Raw genomic sequence first — 22,695 nt, forward strand, 5'->3', positions numbered from 1 at the left:
TACTAGAACCAATGTTATATTTAAAAACTTTGGTGGCTGGTCCTTTACCCTTTTTATTCTTATTTCATTCTTTTGGGTTTTGACAATCTAAAGCTCCCTTGCTGACTTCTTCTTATGGGAGATCCCTTTTGAGTAAGTCCAAATGCTTCTCCAAGATTAAGGTTTCTTATTCTTTTCCCAAGGCCTTAAAAAGGACATCTCAAAGCTCTGTGGCTCTAATGTTGACCTCTCAAGACTTGTTTATTTTCTCAAAACCGGGCGGATCCCTTCTTGATGATAGTGTAGCAAGAAAGACTCTTGACCACCTTCCTTCTTGGTTCTTCTTCTCTTCTTTGCCCATGGGTAACTGATTTCAACAGGACATCCTTTATCTTTCGCACCAACCTTTTATCATGAGCATGCCATTCTGAGTTGTCCACGTCTGAGATCTCTTATGCTAGTCTTTCCTCGGGGATCCCACCCTGGGATTGGTAGATCTTGTGCTATTCCAGCCCAGCTCCTGCCTGCTTCCTTTTTGGGCTTCCTTGGATGTCACCTCTTGCTCAAGTCTTTAGCCCACACTTCCTTTCACACCTCCTTTCTTTCTAAGGCCCAGAACTTATTCTTTTCTCTCCATAGGCCGAGTTCCTCCCTTCTTCATTTTTAAGGACCAAGCCTTTCTTCCCTTTTCCCTATCTTTATGAGCTGGGCCTTTCCCATTTTTTAAGGGTCTGGCCTCCTTATTACATTTTGAACCTCAACAAGGTGCAAATTGGAATGTTTACAATGTATATGCTTGAAAGATTGCTGGAGTCTTTGTTTAGCATTTCCTTGCTTTGATTGGATGTTTAAATCAATGATGAGATCCCATGATAAATTGATGAGTATATATATGCTTTGCTTGGCTTTTTGTGAATACAAGTATATGCATGATTTTCCTTTTATGAATAATGATCTATGGTTTTGTCCATTGATTTACATGTTTTTTTCCTTTGCTATTATGAATCTTGTTTATATACTATTGTGAATATGGGTAAATTATTATTATTATTTTTGGTTGATAATCTGCCATTTTATTAGATTAAGAAGAACAACAGGAGGTACAACAATTTTGCTTACAAGTTTTCAAGATGGAGGGAGGTAAATTACTTAATTACATGGGCGGAACTCACATCAATTATATATTAAGTTAAATATAAAAATATGTGAGTTTTAATTAATTTAATTAATAAAATTTCTTGTAGGTGAAAAAGATATATGTGGTTCGATTCCGTCTACACAGAAAAAACCAATTGATGTCGAATAAGTTATATAGGTTCGATCTCCACTCATACCCAAAAAAAAACCAATTGGTGTCTCATAGATTGAAAGATCATAATTTATCAATTCTACAATGCCCATAGACGAAGTGCTTTGTTTCAGATCAATTCTTTGCTGCCTGCAATTGCTTCGATCCACCCCGGTGAAAAACCGTAATACACCCTGAGGAATTCCTACCTGCAGACTTCCTTGTACTCAAAGTGAATTGCGCATTTTTTCATTGTTTATTTTGTAATTTAAAAATAAATGATAATAAAATTCTGTCATAAAAATAACTCATAAGCCCCTTTCCATCTCTGTGGCCTTTCCGTAGCCATGGGTTTCTTCGACCTGAACATAGCATACCTTGAATCCTCACCTTCCGATAAGACGCCAGTGAAAACAACTCGCATCAAGGTCGTGATAAAAAGCCATGGAGCTAGGCTACATCGGCATCGCCTACAACCGTACGATCAAAGGCGTGATGTCCAATCACGACCGTTCCATCTCCCTCCTCTCTCTCTCTCTCTCTTCTCTCCTCCTCCGTCAATCTCCACCGTGACCTCCTTAATGTTCCACGCGCCTCACTGTCTGCGTCGAAAACCACTCCCAAGCTCTCGTACTCAACTCTGGCAACCCTATCTTGAAAACCTACGACTTGGTCGCCGTCAAGCCTTTGGACCAGAGCGCGTACGACGATGCCTGTGACAAATCCGAGGTTCGTGGTTTCGTATATTTTTGTTTGAAAAAACAAAATTTTTTGAGGTTTTAACATTGATATTGTTGATGAACGACGTAGATAGATATGATTGCGATTGATTTCTCAGAGAGGTTGCCTTTTCGATTGAAGCAGACTAAGGTTAAAGCTGCTATTGAGGTTTGTTTCTTCAATGATTTTCGTTTTATTGGCTCTGTTGATAAGAAAATTTTGGAATGTTGATGGATATATGTGGCTTTTCGATTTGCAGCGTGGATTTTATTTTGAGATTATGTATTCAGATCTTATCGCCGATGTCCAAACAAGGAAGGCAAATGACAACCAATGCTAAGGTCAGAATTGCAAAATTTTAAATTTCTCTTTAGATAATTTGATGGTATATTTTGCATATCTCATCTGTTTTTTTGATACGTAAAAAGATTTCAATCAAATACTGTTACCTGCTCCATTCAATATGCTTTCTTCACTTCCGAGTGTGGTGCAAATTAATCAATCGGGAGTTCCAATCTTAGAAATAGGTAAACTAAGAACTTATCATAAAAGAAAAGAAAATAAATGGTTAAACTATGAAATAAGAATTTTAGTAGCCACCTGATCTGAGGTGCATAAAGTCTCCTCACGAAAGCTGAATTTCACTTGGCCACATTTTGGTCTATCAGATCAATTTTCTTTTTTGGATGAATAAGATGATTTCATTGCCAAAGAAAAATTAAAGAGATATACAGTATAGCTCATATAGCCCAGAACCAGCAGCTAAGATGGAGCCAGGGAAACAAGAAAAACTAAAACTTGCTCTTGAAATATTGATAGGGCCGTATCTAGAAACTTGAGGCTTAAGGTTTGGTCAATAATCAAGGTTACTTGGAAGTTGGAATAGATTTCCCACTTCCAATTTGTCATGTTGCATTTTGTGCCAAGCTTATAGTAAGCACTAAGCAGAGAGGTAGGATTTTGAACCACAGGCCAGATGTAGTAGCTTGAGGCTTTATCTTGCCTGTTATATGTGGTTGAGACATGTCTGGATTTTGATAGACTTTTAATTTTTGTAGCAAATATTGCAATAGTCTCAGAAGTCAATGCTCTGTAAATTAATCATGTTAGGGAATTCTTCATTTTTATAGGTGCTAAGTCTTGTGGGTGAATTTCTATGATCTAAATGTGTTAATAAACATTGTGTTGAGTTATTGTTGTATCTAAGTTATTGATGGATCTGCCAATTAATTAAACTAGGACTACTAATATTTATTTTAATCAGTTGCTGGTGGATTGGACTGAGAAAAAAATCTCATTTTCTCAAGTGCTGCCCCTTCGGTAAATGAACTTAGAGGGCCATATGATGTTGCAAATTTATTGTCATTGCTTGGGCTCTCTATGGAACGGGCTAAAGCAGCTATTTCAAAAAAGTGTAGGTATGTGGCCAAAAAGTGTAGGTATGTGTTAGGAATATGAAATAATTGTTGCAATCCCTTTAGTTAGGTAGTTATCTAGTTCGTTGAGATTAGGATGACTTAGTTAGGATTTGAGTACATGTAGCTCATTTAACATATGGCTTAATTCATAGAGCATATGTTTAATTAGCTAGCCAATTACCTTAAGCCATGTGGGCCAATGAGATTAGAACTAGTCTCCTATAATTACATAATTGTAATTTAACATTAGATATCAATGAAAAATAAACCAACTCATTGCTTAGTGCATTTTCTCTCTCTCTCTCTCTCTTAATATTTCTCTATGGAGGGTGACTATCTCGAATTAAGTCAATTTCTCTTCGATTCCCATCAATTCTCCAATAATTCCTATCCATTCTCATTAGGAACCACCGGGTTTCTAACAAGTAGTATTAGAGCCAACGATCTTAAGATGAGCGAATGTAACTGAAGAAAACTTTGGAAAGAAATACGGCAGATGGTGAACAAAGTTTCAGAGGATGTTAAGGATATTTCAGAAAAGGTCAAGGCCTTGGCTAAATCTAAAAAGGCCATTAAAGAGGAGCTCTCAAGATTGCAAGAGGATCTTGAGAACATGATGGAAGAGGAGTTACAATCTCTTGATTCAATGGAACTTGAAGAAAAAATCAAGTTCCAAGAATCTACTGTTGTAGTTGCAAGTCGGGACGTTGATTTTTGTGTCAAAGTGGATGATGATATTCATGTACATGCTGCCCTTGAAGTTCAGTCCAAAGAACTAACAAAGAAGTTGATGATGATGCAAGAATCTACAGTGCATGAAGTTGTTGCTGTTGGCATGGATATGAGTGATCCAATGGTGTTTGATTGTGGCCAAACTCATACTTCAACAGATGAGGCTGCTCATGTAATCAAGAATGAAGGCATGAAATTAACAGCCATTAACGTTGGTGGCAATGCAATTGGATTTGAACTATATGATTCTTTTCTTGGTGGCTGTGGTGGGATAAATGATGGGTTCCATAATCTAGCTGATCATAATTTTTATATGGACTTGGTGTGAGTTGGGATCTTAAAGGTTGTGAAGATATAGAAATTGCTATTGAGAAACTCTCTCTAATTAGCTTCATGGGAATGTGATCAGTTGGATCCATTTACCGCATTATTTGCATTTTGTGGACAATCGTCTCCTTACCCACGTGAGTTGTCTCCTTACCCATGTGAGTTGCATGGGTGGTCATTTGTTTGGAAGTTTTTGGTCTGTGACTTGGAATTTGATAGAAAGAAAGGCTATGACATAAAGATTTCTTGGCGCTCCTTTGTTGATCTAGTTAATGATGGGATTTACTTGCTCAAGTTACGGGCTGTGACATGGTGCTTGGAAGTAGTTGGTGTGTTTAATGTTCAAGATGCTTTGGAGTATTGGGTTAGTGGTCGGTTTTCCCTCATGAAGGTGTCATTTCACAACAACACCTTGTGGGCAAGGTGTTTTCTAGGGGAGAGAAATGTTAGAAATACGAAATAATTGTTGTAATCCCTTTAGTTAGGTAGTTGAGATTATGATAAGTTAGTTAGGAGATTTGAGCACATGTAGCTCATTGAACACATGGTTTAATTCATAGAGCACATGTTGAATTAACTAGCCAATTATCTTGAGTCATGTGGGCCAATGAGATTAGAACTAATCTCCTATAAACACATAATTGTAATTAAACATTAAATATCAATGAAGAATAAACCAACTCATTGCTTAATGCATTTTCTCTCTCTCTTAATATTTCTCTATAGAGGGTGATTACCTCGAATTAAGTCAAGTTCTCTACAATTCCCATCAATTTCTCTATAATTCCTATCTATCCCCATTAGGAACCACTGGGTTCCTAACAATATGCACACTTTTTGAAACCTCACAGCTAGAGACGCTAAACTGATGTTTATATATGTCGGAAAATCTTTTGCTCACTATTTGCAGGGCTCTTATAGCCAATGCTTTAAGGAAAAAACAATTTTACAAGGGTGCAACAGAGTGGAAGCAATACCATCAGGCGCCCAATTAGATTCCAACAAAAACCTGGTTTAAATGGGATCCCATCTCTAGTGGCGAAGGTGATTTGCTATTAGAGGACATGGTGAAGTCCTTTTCTGCCTCCAGTAAAGTATCAAAAACCGTGAAAACCATTGATTTTGCTTCGGTTATTGACAGCATGACATCACATGGTTTTCAAGTCAAGGATTTGATATCTCAAACTGGGGCTATGCTCCAACCTCCAGATAATGGAAAAATCTCTTTTTCTGCTGCTGAAATTGTTTAGGTACCTGCTGCAGCTAGTGGACTGCCTGAACAGTGTGACAGTGTTGATCTTCCAAAATCAGATCAAACTTTTGTCTTTGATACTCCATTGATACATCAAGTCTCTGGCTGTGAAAATTCTCAGAACTTATACTCACCAAATGATACTGCAAGAGCTTTGACCAACTATGAGGAAATTATAACTCCTACAACCACCTCCAAAGTAGAAAAGGAGATCCAAATGGGTCTCTGATTCTTGCCTTCAATGTAGCAGAAAAGCATGATTTGCCAAATGAAAACATAATTTTTCAGGCATCGACTCGGGACTCGGAGTTAGATGTTGCTTGTGATGCTGATGCTAAAAGAGAACTTTTGACACTGTCTGAGGATATTGGTCTTCCTGCTTCTCCAAATGAAGAATCTGAGAGTACAAAAAGTTCTGATGAAGTACTAGGTATTGCAATGGCTGGAGTTTCAATGGAGGTAGATATTACAAATGAACAAAATACATGTTTGGCCTTGAATGATCTGCCTTTACCAGAGCATTTTTCAAAGAGAGAACAATTTAGGGATGCTGGCAATGATGCAGCTATACTTGCTGATTGCCTTCCAACTCCAGAGTCTCATATTGAGATGACTATTATAGATGATTTTTCTGTTGCAAATCATGAGTCAACAGAGCTCACAATGGAGCAAAGGGACGGAGAAGCTGATACTAGGGTTCATAATCCAACTTGCAGTCAATCTATATCAGGTAACACCTCTAATTAGTGTTTAGTATTACTGTATTGGTTTCATACCACCCATATTTATACTTAGTTTTGCATTGTGATAATTTTGTGAAAATTTTGTGTATTCCAAACATATTTAAGCATAGCTGTTCTTAGATTTAGTCCATCCTGATCATCCTAGTTTTAGTCACAACATATTTAAACATACCAAACAAAACTTTTGAAGCTTAAATGTAGGTTGTTTTAGTTACACATGCATCTAGTTTTTGGGAGATTTACTAATCTGCTAGAATAGCTTTTGACTCTGATGATATTGTGAGCCGGTTTCATGTAGGCTGTCCTAATCCTTCTTTGATGTTTCATTTGGTTTTCTTTTGTATAAATTTCTTGTATATTGTGACAACTGTGAATTTTTTTGTAACATTTGAAAGGATTTTATTGAAGATAGGCCATCATTGCTGCACTTAAAATCACAATTTCTGAAGCTTAGATTAGGCTTTTTGAGTCATAGGTAGATCCAGTTTCTTCTGAATGACAGACCTGTATGCACAGCTTCCAGGTTTTTTTTTTTTTTTTTGGGCATGAAATTGTGATTTTATTGTCAGCTGTCCTGGTCTTGTTTCTATAGGATTTTAGGTCTTTTAAAAATTGTTTGCTCTGAGTTTTGTAGTCTGTCATGGTTATGCTCAGTCTAGCCCTCTCTCTCTCTCTCTCTGAACTGGAAAATGTTTATCTACAAATTAGTTTGGAGAGAAATTCTTCAAACTCTGCCGATATATTTTTATTGGATGTGAATTTTTGAAAATCTAACCGTTGGATTATATGTTCTTATTATATCTTCCATGCTTGAAAATTTTCAAGAATATCAAGTATCAATAACTATGTCATCAGTCAAATGTTTAAAATTCAAGTTTTTATGATATAAAATTATATATTAAAAATAAGTTTATTGATTGAATAGTATATAACATTTGATTTGGACAAAATTTGATACATGTATTAAGAACATAAAAAACATGAAATCCAATAGTTAGATTTTTAAAATTCAAATCCGATTAAAAGATATCTGAGGAGTTTGGAAAGAAACTTGGTCTGAACCATACTTAATGCAGGGAAATCAAGACTAAAAGGGACATCTCATTGAATTGTTTTATTTCCTTTCAAGCGTTTGTTGAATCGTGTATCTTTCAAGAAAAAGAACTAAGAAAAATTAAAAGCGGGGTTAAGATGCTGTAACCGTGAAATGATTTTTTTCCCTCTAATTATTATTTTTGATCGGCATATCACATATGTAAAATTGTTGTGTTGTTTGGTGCCAACGTTTTCTAGCCATCATTGCTAACCATTCTTGCTGAATGTTGGCAACTTTTGCCAACAATCTTTTACTGATCCAAAATTTTTTGATATGAGAATATATTTTGCGAATGATTAGAAAGCAGATGAAAGTCCTGAAATTTCTCCAAAATCTGCCATTTTTTTGGATGTGGTCAAAGTTGGTCTGGATAAGGATTAATTCTCCTGAAAGAGGAGAGAGTTTTACAATGATTTATGCATTTTTTTTTAATTACAAGTGGTGGAGGCGTATTCAAATCTAATTTCTCTCCATGGGGGATATTGCGTGATCTCATTGAGACACAAGTCACTGGACAATAATTTATACATATTTTATGTGTGGCATTTGTACTACAACAATAACAAACAATGCGGTGTCTGTTCTACTTCTCTGTTCATTAAAAAAAACAAAATCAGATTTATTAACTTATTAAGAGTATCCACATTAGTGGAGCCATAAATTTATTAATTTGGCTCCACAAAAGCTACTTTATCTATTTTATCTCTTTATTTTACAAAACACCCAACATTAATGGTCCTATTTTAGCTTTTGTCATAATAAAATAATATAAATAACACAATAACATAATATATCCACTACAATAACATATACTACACATTAAAATAACATTAAAAACTACAACAATATAAATAATTACAAAACATACAGCCCACCACCACCCCAGTCAATCACCACTTCACACAGCCCACCACCACCACCACCATCCACAGCCTACTCCTTTCGCTACCACAACCACCAAAATCAGCCCACAACTACCTAAGAAAATCAACCCGAAACCACAAAAATAAAACCCACGACAACATTAAAAAAAAAAAAAAAACCACCTGAACCTGCGTCTCATATTCACACTAGAGCTAGCTATCATCGTCTTCTCAACTCTCTCCCTAAACATTTTCGCAATTTGATAAGCCATAACCCACCATAGCTTGTTCCCTCACGAGCTTCCCCACTCCCATGCGAAGAACCAAAAAAACTAGGAAAAAAAAAAAAAAAACATATTGGAAACCCAAAAACCCAGCAATCCAAAAACCATGAACCCAAAAATCTTGCCATTGCCAATCATAGTGCCATTTTGCTGTCCGCCTTGACTAAGCACAAAGCTTTGATGGGTCGGCGACTGGGGAAATCTTATGGGTTTGCGCTGGGCAAATCTGATGGGTTGGTGGCGAGTGGCAGGGAAGATGGGTTGGCGAGAATGGAGGAAGAGAGGGAAAAAATAAAAGGAAGAAGGTGAGCTTCTACGGAAAATTTGGGTCGGCTTGAGGAAGAAAGGAAAAAACAAAGGGGGAGGTTGAAGACTAAACCGGAGGAAATATGAAAGAAAAAAGAAAGAGAAAAAAAAGGCCAAAATGGGAATTTAACCATAATTTTCCAACTATATAGTTAGTAGTTTCGGTTTTCAAACTATATTATTTACTAGCATCTTGAGTCTATAAGACTCGATTTTGGCCTATAAATCAAGTCTCGGAGACTTGATTTCTATGGTCTAATCACATTCAATGTGACATATTTTTCCACGTGGCAACCACATGGAAATCAAGCTTAGAGACTCGATTTATAACCCTTATAAACATCAGAGAAAAACCCAGAACATATCAGAGAAGAACCCAGAGAAAAAAAAAAAAACCAGAAACAGAAAGAGAGAAGAACCCAGAACATATCAGAGAAGAACCTAGAGAAAAAAAAAAAAAACCAGAAACAGAAAGAGAGAAGAACCCGAAACATCATAGAAGAACCCAGGCCGCGCACCATGCGCGACCCAGGCCAGGTAGTGTGCGACCTGGGCCACGCGGGACCGACCTAGGCAGTGCGCGACCTAGGTCGCCTCTCCTATTTGATCTGAGTCTCTAGATTCTTTCTCCCTCTGATCTGATTGTTGTGTTTCTGGATTTTAAAATTTTTTTTTGTGTATTTCGGCTTGTACGAATTTTTTTTTAAATTTTTTTGATTTATAAATCGAGACTTAAAGACTCAATTTCTAGGTAGGAAAAAACATCAGACCATGGAAATCGAGTCTTTGAGACTCGATTTATAGGCCAAAATTGAGTCTTTTAGATTCGAGATGCTAGTAAATAATATAGTTCGGGAACCAAAACTACTAAATATATAGTTGGAAAATTATGGTTAAATTCCCATTTTCGCTAGAAAGAAAACAAAGAAACTTTATTTAATTGAATGGGCAAATAAAATATTTTTATTTCAATATACCTTTGAGCTACAGTAAACAGTTATTAGGGCATCCACAGCCGTGGAGCTAAAAATTTAGCTTTTTAGCTCCACTAAAAGTTACTTTATCTATTTTACCTACACACATGCTGCAGCAGTGGATCTATTTTAGTTTTCAATATAATAAAATAATATAAACATCACAATAAAATAATATAACTACTACAATAAAATAATATATCCCACTACCAAAAAAAACATTAATAGCACCGGCCACAACCACCTCTACCATCAGCCACACCCACAACCACCACCACCACCACCACCACCACTAGTCCACAACAGGCAAAAAAAAAAAAAAAAAAAAAAAAAAAAAACTCAAATCTCCAATTTTTTTACTCAACCTAGACCAAACAAAATAAAAAATCACCAGAAACCCACCCGATCGGTGAGCAAGCACTCCGATCGGCGGCGTGGGTCTGGTGAAGCAGCACTGATGCTAGCGTGGGTCTGGTGAAGCAGCACTAATCGGCGAGCAAGTACTCCAAGCAAGCACTGATGCCGACGAACCTAGCCACCCACTGACGCTGATCTACCCACACAACCACAACCACCACCACCACACCACAGCCCATAGCCCGAAAAAAAAAGAAAAAAAAAGAAAAAAAAAAGAGTAAGGGTGAGATGGGTTGGCGGCGTGGATCAGCGGATGAGTCTGCGGCATGGGTCGGCAGCGTGGGGGTAGGTTGGCAGCGGTGCGAGGAAGTTGAGAGAGAGCTGAGAGAGTTGAGAGAGAGCTGAGAGAGTTGAGAGAGAGAGCTGAGAGTTGAGGGAGATCAGAGTTGAGAGAGAGAGAGGTAATATTTTAATGGGGGCGGGAATAAAAAATTAATTTTTTTTTTTAGCTCTAAGGTACAGTGCACATCTATCTATAGATGTGCACTGTAGCAAGTCATCTAAAAAAAATAAGTATAGCTTCACTGTTGGAGCAAGTTTTTTGTGTGTGATGAGCTAATATATACCAATATGGCTTTTTAGAACCATTGCTGTGAGTGCTCTTAATACCGGTTTACTATAGCATGTAGCCAAATTGTTTTGGCTATTATACCAACAATGTGCACAATATTTTGTAGTTTGAGGAGGCAAAAATAGCATTATAGCTATATACCTCCACCAATAATGATGCTTTGAGTCAATTCATGTACTTGTAGTCACAACAATCAAATGCAACTTATTTTTAACATCTCATCTCCCCTCCTTTTCCCATGCTTAAAAGATCGGGCTAAAATCAACAGTATTATAACTAAATTGGTTGACACTTTTTAGGATATGTTTGGTAGATTGTAATGTAATAATTATTTGTATAATTTAGTTATTCAGCAATTTGATTATGTTTTTATGACTGGGAATAGCTATTTCTTATGAATAAATATTCTTTAAAATGAAAAATAATTATTCCTCTCTAAAAGGGTTGTAATAGCTATTCTTTAGTAAGTGTAATAATTTCTAAAATTGAAATATTTTCAAATAAATAAACTTTTCATATGCACATAACAATTATGAAAATAAAAAATCATCAAAAAATAATTCATCACTTTCTCAAATTTAAAAAAAATATTACTTTTTTAGGAAATATAATTGTATAAGTAAAATATTTTCTAAAATATATCTTAAATTTTATTCTAATGTTACAACTCACTTATAAATGAGTTTAGTTATTCTTTTACAACACATTTTATTCTAGTAATAAAGATTATTATTCCTGTTGTAATCTTCATTCAGTATACCAAACGTACTTTTAGTATTTTCAACAATACATTCAAAACTTCAAATCCTCCCTTCTTGAACTATTGAATTATCAAAAATAAGAATGGGCCAAAGGCCATTAGTTACACAGATACAGAAGTGGGCATTATTAATCATTGAATCCAAATGACATCTTGGAACTGAGGCTCCTTTAGACCATCCGGCAGATTAGAATACATCTGTAGGCCTAGATGATTTAAGAAATATTGACTTTGCCAGTGAATTGGCGCAATAACTCCCTTACCTGTAATTGTAATTGACTTGTACCATACATGGTCCTTGAGGAGGCATGGCTACATGGGGAAAGAAATGAACAAACTTTAGAGCATAGTTCTTCCTTTTCTTTTTAGGGTAAATGTATGAAGAGAAATGTTAATGGATACTTTAAGGGCATTGTTTTAAGGGCATTGGTTTAAAAAATATCTTTAGAAATTTTTTATGGAAAAAGAGAAAAGCAATTAATTTTTTTGACAGTTTTTTATATTTTCCATAAAAATGGTTTAGTAAAATGTTCTATTAATAATTTGCTCTAAGGGTACTTGTTAATATGACATATCTCTGTTTCTAGAACTTTGAACTTTACCTAATTGTATCCCTTCAATTTTGAATTATTTTAGTCACACCACCTATGTTTAATAATTAGTTTAATCACACTTCTTTCATCCATCATACCGTTTTGAGTCGTAAACAAATGAATACATGACCCTTGACTTGAGAAAGAAAAAGAAAATACTTCATTGTTTTATATGTCTAGAATAATTTAGAGCTTTTTTTCTACTGTATTTTACTATTTTATGCTTTTTTTTTTTAATATTACTTTAGATATAAAATTATTATAAAGATAATGGTAGAAGTGTGTCTTGTACAATGTGTCATGTGCCCATCGACTAGTAAGCCATATGAATGACATGAATATCATGATGTGACACTTTCATTACCAATTTGATAAAGAGATGGATAAAAAGGCGCGATTAAATCAAACTTATAGCATATTAAACTAACAATTGAAAACTCAGGCAATGTGATTAGAAAATGATCAAAATTGGAGAAGTCCTTCTAGAATCCTTCTCTTTACAATTTTGCTCTTGTTTTATATTTTTCATTATCTCCAAAGTTTAGGCTATTTTTGTATTATATGAAAATTTCCTCCGTTTTTTTTTTAGAACCTAGGTTTCTTAATTAATGACAATGGATTTTTACGTTGAACTAATTAGAACCCATCTCTTTTGAGACTTAAAAAGCAATTATTTTTGTCTTGATGTCAAATGCTCTCTCTCTCTCTCTCTCTACCCGAAAAATTTGTTGTCAAGTTAGGGGCCCATTTGGCCTATGGGCTATACCGCTATACAATTAGAGGTCAAGAGAGAAAATGAACTTTACCATATTAAATATTATAAATTTAAAGGTGCATCCATTGGCATGCTATTTAAAAATTTAAATGACGTGATACATTGTTAAATACAAAAAAAAAAAAAAAAAAAAAATCTTAACTATAAAATAAATGAAATGGAAAAGATCCTTTTACAAAACTATTGGGTTACTTTTTTAAAGCTTTTCTTTGAGGTGGGATATAAAAATACTTCTTTGTGAAAAGGTTGGAAGTAAAGGGTAGTAATCTTGAAATTCAAGGCATCTACTATGACAACCTAAATTTTAATGTTAGATAAGAGTGTATTATCATATAAACCTTGAAGGGTTTTTTTTTTTTTTTTTTTTTTTTTTTGAGAAACAAACACACACACACATATACAAGAGAGAGGGAAAGAGATTTTAACACAAAGTCACACCACAACTCCACTCAAAAGCCATTGTAACTTTTAAGGGAGGTCTTGATCGTGTCTGTAATGAGTTATTACAAGTTCAGCATTAAGTGTCTAAGATGCAACTCAAAAGAAGAAGAAAATGAAGACTTTGGGACTGCCGTTTGATTTGAAAAGTAAATTTAGACCTCATATGTGTTATGCAGCAAGATATTAGGTTAATTTACCTATTATGTTGATCTAACAATTAAGTTATAATAATTAATAGCTCTATAACTTCTGAACTCTTCCTTATATGGACACCTTCATGGATAGCGCACCCGTACTTCACAATCAGAACCTTCAATTGACTCCAAGAACCTCTTGAAGATTTACTCCATAGCAATGTTGGAATGATGGCTTTGTGGCTTCAATATTTGATCTCTCCAACAAGAAACAACTTGAAAAGAAAATCCCCTTTTAAATTCATGGGTACACATGATGGAGATAAGATTTTTTCACTAAATCGCTTAGAGTTTTCTGCTTTTCCAACCTAAAGGAAGTTGAACATAATATTCCTTTATATAGAAGACTTAAATAGGGTTAAAAAAAAAAAACCCATGGCTTCATTTAAAATATGTCAACAAATCTAACTCTATAATTTTTGATTGATTGAACCTCAGTCGAAAACAATCAAAATGACATATTTTCTTTCTTTAGAGTTAATTCTTGTACGCATGACGGCATGATCATGAACTTAAATAATGAATTATGAACTCATTTGGCAGTTACATTGTCTTGGATTTCTCCAACTAAAACTGAACACAATTTATGCTCACTCCATCGAAACAAGGTTCTCAACACTTCCTTATCAATGGCTCCCCGATTGGGATACGGTAATCTTGAATCTGACATGTATTAAACAAGTTGGCTATTGACTTGAAAGTCGTGCGTTACGTGCAAACATATAAAAGGGATTATTAAGGATGCCTTGTTCAAATGTTAATAGAGATTTGCTGTGCATATCAAATAAAGAAAACCTAAACCTAGTTTTCACTAACACCTGAGTTCAAAAGATCAATCTTAATCTGGTGTTGCTATTTGGTAATCAAGAAGGTTGAAGCCACAAAGGCCTATTCCCAATAGCTTGTGGATTTGAAATCTTCTAGTTAGTCTTTGGAGTAGGTGAGTCAAACTGATAGTGAAGGATATTTAAAATAGAAGATTCCATTGGTGCTGGAGATGATTTTGGGGTTAGGTCAATAAGTCATCTACTGAGTAGAGTCTAGGGATAAGGGTTTATCTCAGATTGTTACTTCAATTGTATTAGTCAATTCCTTCGTGGGGTGAGGGTATCCCCATAACGATTTTCCTTTGGAGATACTTTATTGGTTTTTGACTTTGTCACTATATATTGTGTTCTTGTTTTGTTGTTATTTGTTTTCGTTTCTCCTATAGTGAAATACTGATACGTGTGAAAATTTATTTATGGTCATATTGAATGCATAATTGGTTAATTGACTTAAATAACTTAATCTCCCTTAATATATTCACGGGTCAAAACTAGTATTTTTTTAACACCCAACTAAGAAAAGGAAGGAAGAAAAAAAAGAAAAAGAAAAGGGGGTGGGGGGAGATGTGTTAGGGAAACCCTGGCAATATTCGTTACGCAAACTCTGTTTTGCTACCTTTCCTCCATTCTATTGGAAGCTAAAATGGTATAAAGGAGCTAAAAGGGAATATAGTACCAGGATCTAGGACTCACTTTTCTATCGCAGTTTTATATATGATATTATATAATTTCTTAAGAAGATATTGCTTCTCATGTGCTTCTGCATTTCTTTGTCTAATCTAAAGTGAACACTTTGTGTATAATGGTGTTGTAAAGGTGTCATGCGGCTTATCTTCTCTTTTTGCTTGATCAACCACCTACATCATTATTATTAAGCATGCCGACTCCAAATTAATAGGGATTGCATAAAATTAGGATGTGGCTCATGTTATGGTGTTCAATTCAGCGTGAGGTTCTATTTTATTTTATTTATTTGATAATTAGAGTGAAAAATTTAAATCTTAAATATGGTAATATGAGGTGTCAACAGTTGAGCGATAGAGCTTTTGACAATGTTGCCTTGTTTAATTAATTTAGAAATATAAATACAGTTCACCTAGAAGCGTGTAAATATTTTGTGCATAAAATTTCAATTTGCTAGTGATTGATGATTGATGAATTTTTGGACCACAATCTCCTCTGTATTTAATTTTTGTTTTTTAATTAATTGGATCATTTAAGATATAATATATAACCATTTGTCAGTGATTAATGATTGATGAGTTTTGGGACCACAATCCCTCAGTGTTTAATTTTTTTTTGGGATTAATTGGAGAATTTAAGATATAATATATAAGAAATTGTACCTAAACTTTATTCGATATCGACATTACATATTTATTTTTTAAAAATGAAATGAAGAAATTCTTTAGATATATAAAATAAGAAAGACTAAGGAAATCTCGTATTTCTAGATGGGAATTTATAATGAAAAAAAGAAAAAGAAAAAGAAATTGAGTCCTGTAACTTTAGGTTTTAATTTAATCTTTGTTTATCACATCTCAAAATTAATGAAAGGTCATCTATGAATTTAGTGCGTGACAGCCTTTATAGCTTAATGATATTTCGTCAAATTTCCAAAAAAGAAGAGATGAAGGTTTTAAACTTTTAGACGGTAGGTTAAGTAGCATTTGGACAACATTGTACGAAAATAATAAAGAAAACCTGAGCGGTTTAACCAGCCTCCGTAAGAGCTCTTAGATTATAAACTTATATGCAATAGACCCCAAAAGTTGTCCTATTGTATTTGAACATAAATATGACCGTATCTAGAAGGTTAAAAAAACAGAACTTTTGTGAACGTTTCTATTCTGGAAGAACAAGTTTACCAGCACTGAAAATTGCACCATGAATTTCATACACTCATCTGGAGTTGCCATTCACCTTACAAGACAAAAATAAAAGGGAGTGTGCATAATTTTTTAATAAAATTTTTGGTGTCAATAGCCTTTTCGATTCTAAAATGTTAATATGGCTATGTGGCTTGGGTCGTAATTTGGCTTTGACAAACAACTCATGACTTGCTGTCTTCTACCATTGTTTTGTTTTCAATATACTTTTAATATAAGTATTGCTTTGCTGAAAGTGAAACCAATTTTTTTTTTTTTTTTTTTTTTTTTTCATCTTCACATTTTCTATGAAAAAGATGTTTGTTGGGATTAATAATTAAATTAGTATTGAGGATAATAAAAAATACATACATTTCTATGAGTGAATGTTAGCGATAAGTGAAACCCACTTCTTTTTCACATTAGAATTATTATGAAAAATATATTATAAGAATCACTTAAATTTTTAAATTGTGTGTATATATTATGTGATATAATTATTTATTTCATCTAGAGGTGAACACTGTGATTAGTGGATGAAAAAGTGATGGTTCCACTTATCACAACATGCTATTTTAACAAGTTAAAAAAGTTTTAAAATAGATTGTGTAGATATATTTACTCATAAAAGTAATATCTAGCTTTGTGCTCAAGTCATCAATGGACACTTCAGCAAAAAAAAAAAAAAAAAAAAAGTCATCAATGGACACTTTTGACAGGGGTGACTTCGGCTCAGTTTTGTTATAATATTTGCTCATCTTGTGTTGAAAACCATCAAACAACGCGTTATCATTATTATTTTGTAATGAGAGAGAATTTTAAATAGCAAACTATTCAAATTTAACATCGCATTTAACAGCGAAAAAGAGATGTAAAAATATAAAGCAACACTTTATATAAAAGTAGATCCAGCAAAAACCACTTATGTATAAATATAATTAGCTCTAGTGAAAAATAGTTAGACGTTGATGAAGGGGTTGTTAAGTGATTTGTAAAATCTATTTTTTTTTAATGAGAAAAACATGTTAATGTAGTTATATTAATATACATCTTAAAGAAAAGGTATAAAGTTTGCAATTTAAACAATTTGGAGTATAATAATTAAAAAATATTCACTTTAATGAGTGAGTGTTTAGTAATCTATGAAACCCAATTTTCTTTTTATATTAAAAATTTACTATGAAAAATCTATAATGGGTATAACTGAAAATTATTGTAATCATTACTAGTCACTACGATGTGATTAAGGACCTGGTTTAAGTTTTTAATAGATTCAACCTAAAAATTGAGCTCGAGGATTAGGATGTTCCCCGCATTGATGTCTCAAATGGACAGTTCTACTGGGACTGGGAGAATCTTCATCATTTTGTCATAATTGAATAGTTTTTGTGTGTATTATAAAAAGACGTGTCAAAAAAAAAAAAAAAAAGTGAAAGAGAAAGTTAGGTCGATTTCTACTTGTAATTTTATAGAAAAAACAAAAAGAAGAAATGTTTTATTCTATAATCATGATATGGTCATATTGCAAGCAATTGTTGCAATCTCTATTGGTGACACTTGTTTAATTATCAGCTTCTTCAATCGTTGCCCCTTTCATGTTCTCACTCCTTTGTTGCCACAACATTTTAGTGTTCTTACTTGTTATCTTATAATTAAATGTAGCTTCTACTCTACTCTCATCGGAAATACCTATTATTCTTATCCATCATTTTCATATACTTGGCATTTGCATTAACTCGGGAAATTTTTTATATTTAATATTTATTTTAGCATAAAAACTTTTTATTTTATTTATTTTATATATTTTCTTTTGAAATTACCGAATAATAGATTATCTTTTTTTATATTATATTTCATTAAAATATCAATTTTTTTTTAATTTTTTAATTTTTTTTACACAACTACAATCTACTCTCTTTCGGATACTTAAAAAAAAAAATTAAATACAAAATAAATTGTATTAGTGTAAATTTACATGATTATTATATCAATCATGTATGTGGGTGAATTTTGAGTTTGATTGTCTAAAATATGATATGTATATTATTTATTTATTATATAAGCATAGATGTAAGTACTTATCCATTTACCATGTACTGTAAAAACCTCTCACTAACAATCTTAAAATCCATTCCTAAATTTGTAGCCTAAAAACCTATAACTATTAGCGAAGGGAGAAGTTAGATTTATATAATAATTCTTAGTATTTTATATAATTATATTGAACTAGAAATTCTTTAAAATGAGTGACCAAATTATCGGTAATAAGGAGATATTACCCTTTTTTTTTTTTTTTTTTTTGCGAAAGCCAAACTTCTTATCAAGAAGGAAAGAGGATCAATGATTTTCTAGCTCTTTGAAGTGTATTCCCCAATGCTTTTGCTTTTCGTTTCATGCTAGTAATCTACCTACTAAGACCTTCTCATTATATATTGTCGAGTCTTAAAAGAAAATATGACTTTAAAAAATAAGTACTAATAGAACCAATTAATAAGTCTTTTGAATCCCATAAAAAAAAAAGTCTTTTGAAATGTAAGAAGGTGACCTAGTAGGCTTGGTGACTAGAATAGATCTATATTTATAATTTCCCCAACAAGAAAAATGTGCATGGTTTCTCGAATATTACTATTTCAAGGAACGGGTTATACCATGCAGTCAACTAATATGAGAAATTCAAGATTAGATCCCAAATTGAATTACAACTCTACAAGCTTTACCATTTTAGATCCCAAAATCAATCATAGTTCAAACATATGATTGATTTGATTCAATGACCCTTTCTCAAAATTGCATGATCCTCAATGCTGCCACTTGTTAGGCACATTTTATGGAAATCTCAACTCTCAAAGGCCTTCTTCGAATTTTATTTTCCTGAAGATTAATAGTCCCATCACAAACCCTATCCATGTTATCATGGTAGACTATTGCAACTCTCATAGACAGAGCAAAAGCTTGAGATAATTGTACTTTATCACTCTAAACTATATCCCAAATTACACTTTGCATCATAAACTTTTAGAATGCATAGTTAGTACCCCAAACTATAACCCATGCTACAATTTGTACCTGTTGTTAATTTTGCCGTTATCCTGAATAGAAAACCAAAGTTTAGGGTGCAAATTATAATTGAAAGTATAGTTTAGAATGATAAAATGTAATTTTTATTTTTTATTTTTAAGGGATTGAGAAGAGAGGCAATTGAGCTTTTCACGTGATGCCATCCAAGATAATGTCAAAATTGATGAAATGGTGCAAAGTGTAATATGGGTTATAATTTAGGGACCTAACTATGCATTCTGAAAATTAAAGGTGTAAAGTATAATTTAGGGTATAATTTAGGGTAGTAAAGTGTAATTTCTCCAAAAAACTTTTCAATGGTATACTTGCGTGCTGGTATCAATATGGGCTATCATTATTCATTAATGACCTTATGTTCAACTCTACATTGCTTATACCATGCTCTAAATGTCGGCACAATAGATATTTTAATTTTAAAAATATCAAAGTTATATCAAATTTATTATAAATTTTTTTTAAAAAAAAATTGACTGAGCAATGAACATGATTGGTGTTGTAACAATGACATTGTAACTAAAATTTTTGTGTACTTTTTTGTTTTGTGTTTCTAAGTTGACAAGTAGATCGTAAAGCTTATGCATTTAAATTAATATTCTTACCATTACTTTCAACAATAAAATAACAAACCCAGACATGCAGACGTGCGGAAAAAAGAATGATAAAGAAAGCTCTTGATCATGATTCATGAGAGCCTATCAATTGCTATTTCAAAAATGGATAATTCCAAATGGAAGATTTACAAATTATAAAAGTGAAAAGGAAGAAGAAAGCTCCCTAATGAGATCTAGGAGGTAGTCTCTACATTCTTATATATATAATTTTTTGGTGAAAAAGAGACTATTATATAGCTAGCATTTTCTTAAATAAAAAAGGTCATCTCTTTAAACTTAGTGGGTAACACACCGCAGCCCAACAGGAATCAACATGGCCAACATGGATTGGCCGTCTTACCCACCTTTAGGGATTCCCACCACGCGTGGCCGGTGCTGCTAGGCCATCCTAAGATTTATAACTCTGCACACCTGGCTCTTTGTTTTTTCAGCAAAAGGATATATATATATATATATATAAAAGGGCGGAGCCAGGGGGGTCGAGGGGGCAATTGACCCCCTGACTCCTCTAAAAGTTTCTTCACTCTACATGTATCATGCCAAAAGTTTGCTTCTTTGCCCCCACCTAAATTAGAAAAGAACAAAACACACTCCACATCCACACTAACAACTACAAACTATCACTGGAAAATAAAAAGTAACAAAACACTCGTTGACACTATTGATAGCATAATTTTTTTATTTTTTATTTCGACCCATTTACCTTTATACCCTTCTCACTAAGTAAAATTGTTTTATGTTGTTAATAATACTAATTAAAATTTTCAAGTTAATTGCATTTTTAATAGTGTCTTTTAATTCTCCCCGAACTTAAATTCTGTCTCCGCCATTGTATATATATTGAGAGAGAAAGAGGTTTGTTATGAATTGACCCAAGTGACCAAATTGTAGTGTAGAGCAGTAGAGTCCGTCTATACTTAACCTTAGTTGTGCTCGAGGAAGTATGGACACGGCATAATATACTACGTGTTTGTGTCGAGCATGTATTGGACACTGGACATGCCTTGGAAATAGTTGCTTATGTGTCTCAAATGTGTTTGGCCAAAAAATAATAATATTTTTTTAGGAATTATTTTACTAACTTTTAATTTTGATTATTTGGTTAATATTTTTTAATTGTTAAAGATTATAAGATTTTGTTATTAATAAATGATGGTCCCATTAGTATTTTGATGGGTTAGATTTTATTTATTTATTTCATTTTATTTAAATTAATTGTAGTCTAAACAGCATTTAATAGTCAATAATTTACTTTATTGTCCATTATTGCTTGTAAATAGATATATGTTTAACAATATATGAAAAATAAATTCTTGAAAATATATAAAAAATAAAAATAAAAAGTAAAAATATATTCAATAATTAATTAATATAAGTTTTCTCTTTGTGTCATATCTTAATTTTTAGAATTTGTTGTATTGCCTTATGGTACCCGTACCCATACCTATGTTTGTTTATGTGCTAGTCTCTATATATATATATATATATATATATATATATATATAGAGGTTATAAGCATTACACACTTTATCATATAGTAACAATGTAATAGTCTAAGACCTTACACTGTAGACGGTAAAAAAATAGTGTCTTGAGTTGATGCCTTGACGGTAACAAATAGTTATAATAAAGAAGTGGATAATATAAGTTCATATCATATTATAAATGTAAAAAATATAAATAAAAAATAATTTCAAGAAAAGAGAGATTGACAGGACATGATTTATAAGTTCATAAATAATGGGCAAGGCTTCTTTGAAACCATTGTGGCTTTTTATTTATTTTTTATTTTTTTATATAAGGTAGAATTTCTAATTTAATCTAATCTAAGTGTATATATGTGTATCTAACATAATCTAAGTGTATATGTGTGTAAAACTCAATTTTGGAAACTTGAACCTTAGCCCTTGCCCCCCACATCTCATAAACACTTATACTTTGTGGCTTAGTTGGCTATTTTATTGTACGTTCTCTTGACACAACAAAGATCATTGATAGTAGTTAGGCCTTTAAGAACTGTGAGACTTCTTAGGGGTTACACTACAAGGATAATTTTTACTAGATTTAGATTCTGCAATTGGTCGGGGATAGAAAATTGTGGGGATGGTAAAGTGGGGATAGAAAAATTTCTCTTATGTGTGTTTGGTTCGGTGTTAAAAAAGTGAAAGGATGGAAAACTTTTTTATTTGGTTGAGAAGAAAAATAAGAGGATAGAAAATGATGTTCGTATAAATTTACTCTTATGCCTCTATTATAAAAAAAAAGTTTACAAGGAAAAAAAAAACTTAATGTTTAGTGATGTGGGATGTGGAAGGGACAAGAAACCACACACGATGCTCTCTTTGATGAAACATAAACTAAAATGTTAGTTTCTGATAGTGAATCTTGAATTCACGAAGATTCCTTGAATCGACAAGGAGAGATAATCTGAAATCCACTAGAAAATAGAGAGACAAAAGTCTTAAATTTATTGATTGAATAATTTTTAAAAAAGCATTTATAGACTTGGAGACATATTTAAAGGCTCAATTAAACTTGATAAAAAAAAAATATTCTAAAAAATATTCTAATTAATATC

The 22,695-nt window shown here is 33.0% G+C and overlaps 1 pseudogene; it reads left to right on the forward strand.

Annotated features, from left to right (window-relative positions):
• The first annotated feature begins 1,249 nt into the window (after positions 1 to 1,249).
• On the forward strand, positions 1,250 to 10,088 carry LOC126732623 (protein GAMETOPHYTE DEFECTIVE 1-like; annotated as a pseudogene).
• The last annotated feature ends 12,607 nt before the right edge of the window (positions 10,089 to 22,695 follow it).

Source organism: Quercus robur, chromosome 1 (genome assembly GCF_932294415.1).
Source record: "Quercus robur chromosome 1, dhQueRobu3.1, whole genome shotgun sequence".
Lineage (NCBI taxonomy): Eukaryota > Viridiplantae > Streptophyta > Magnoliopsida > Fagales > Fagaceae > Quercus > Quercus robur.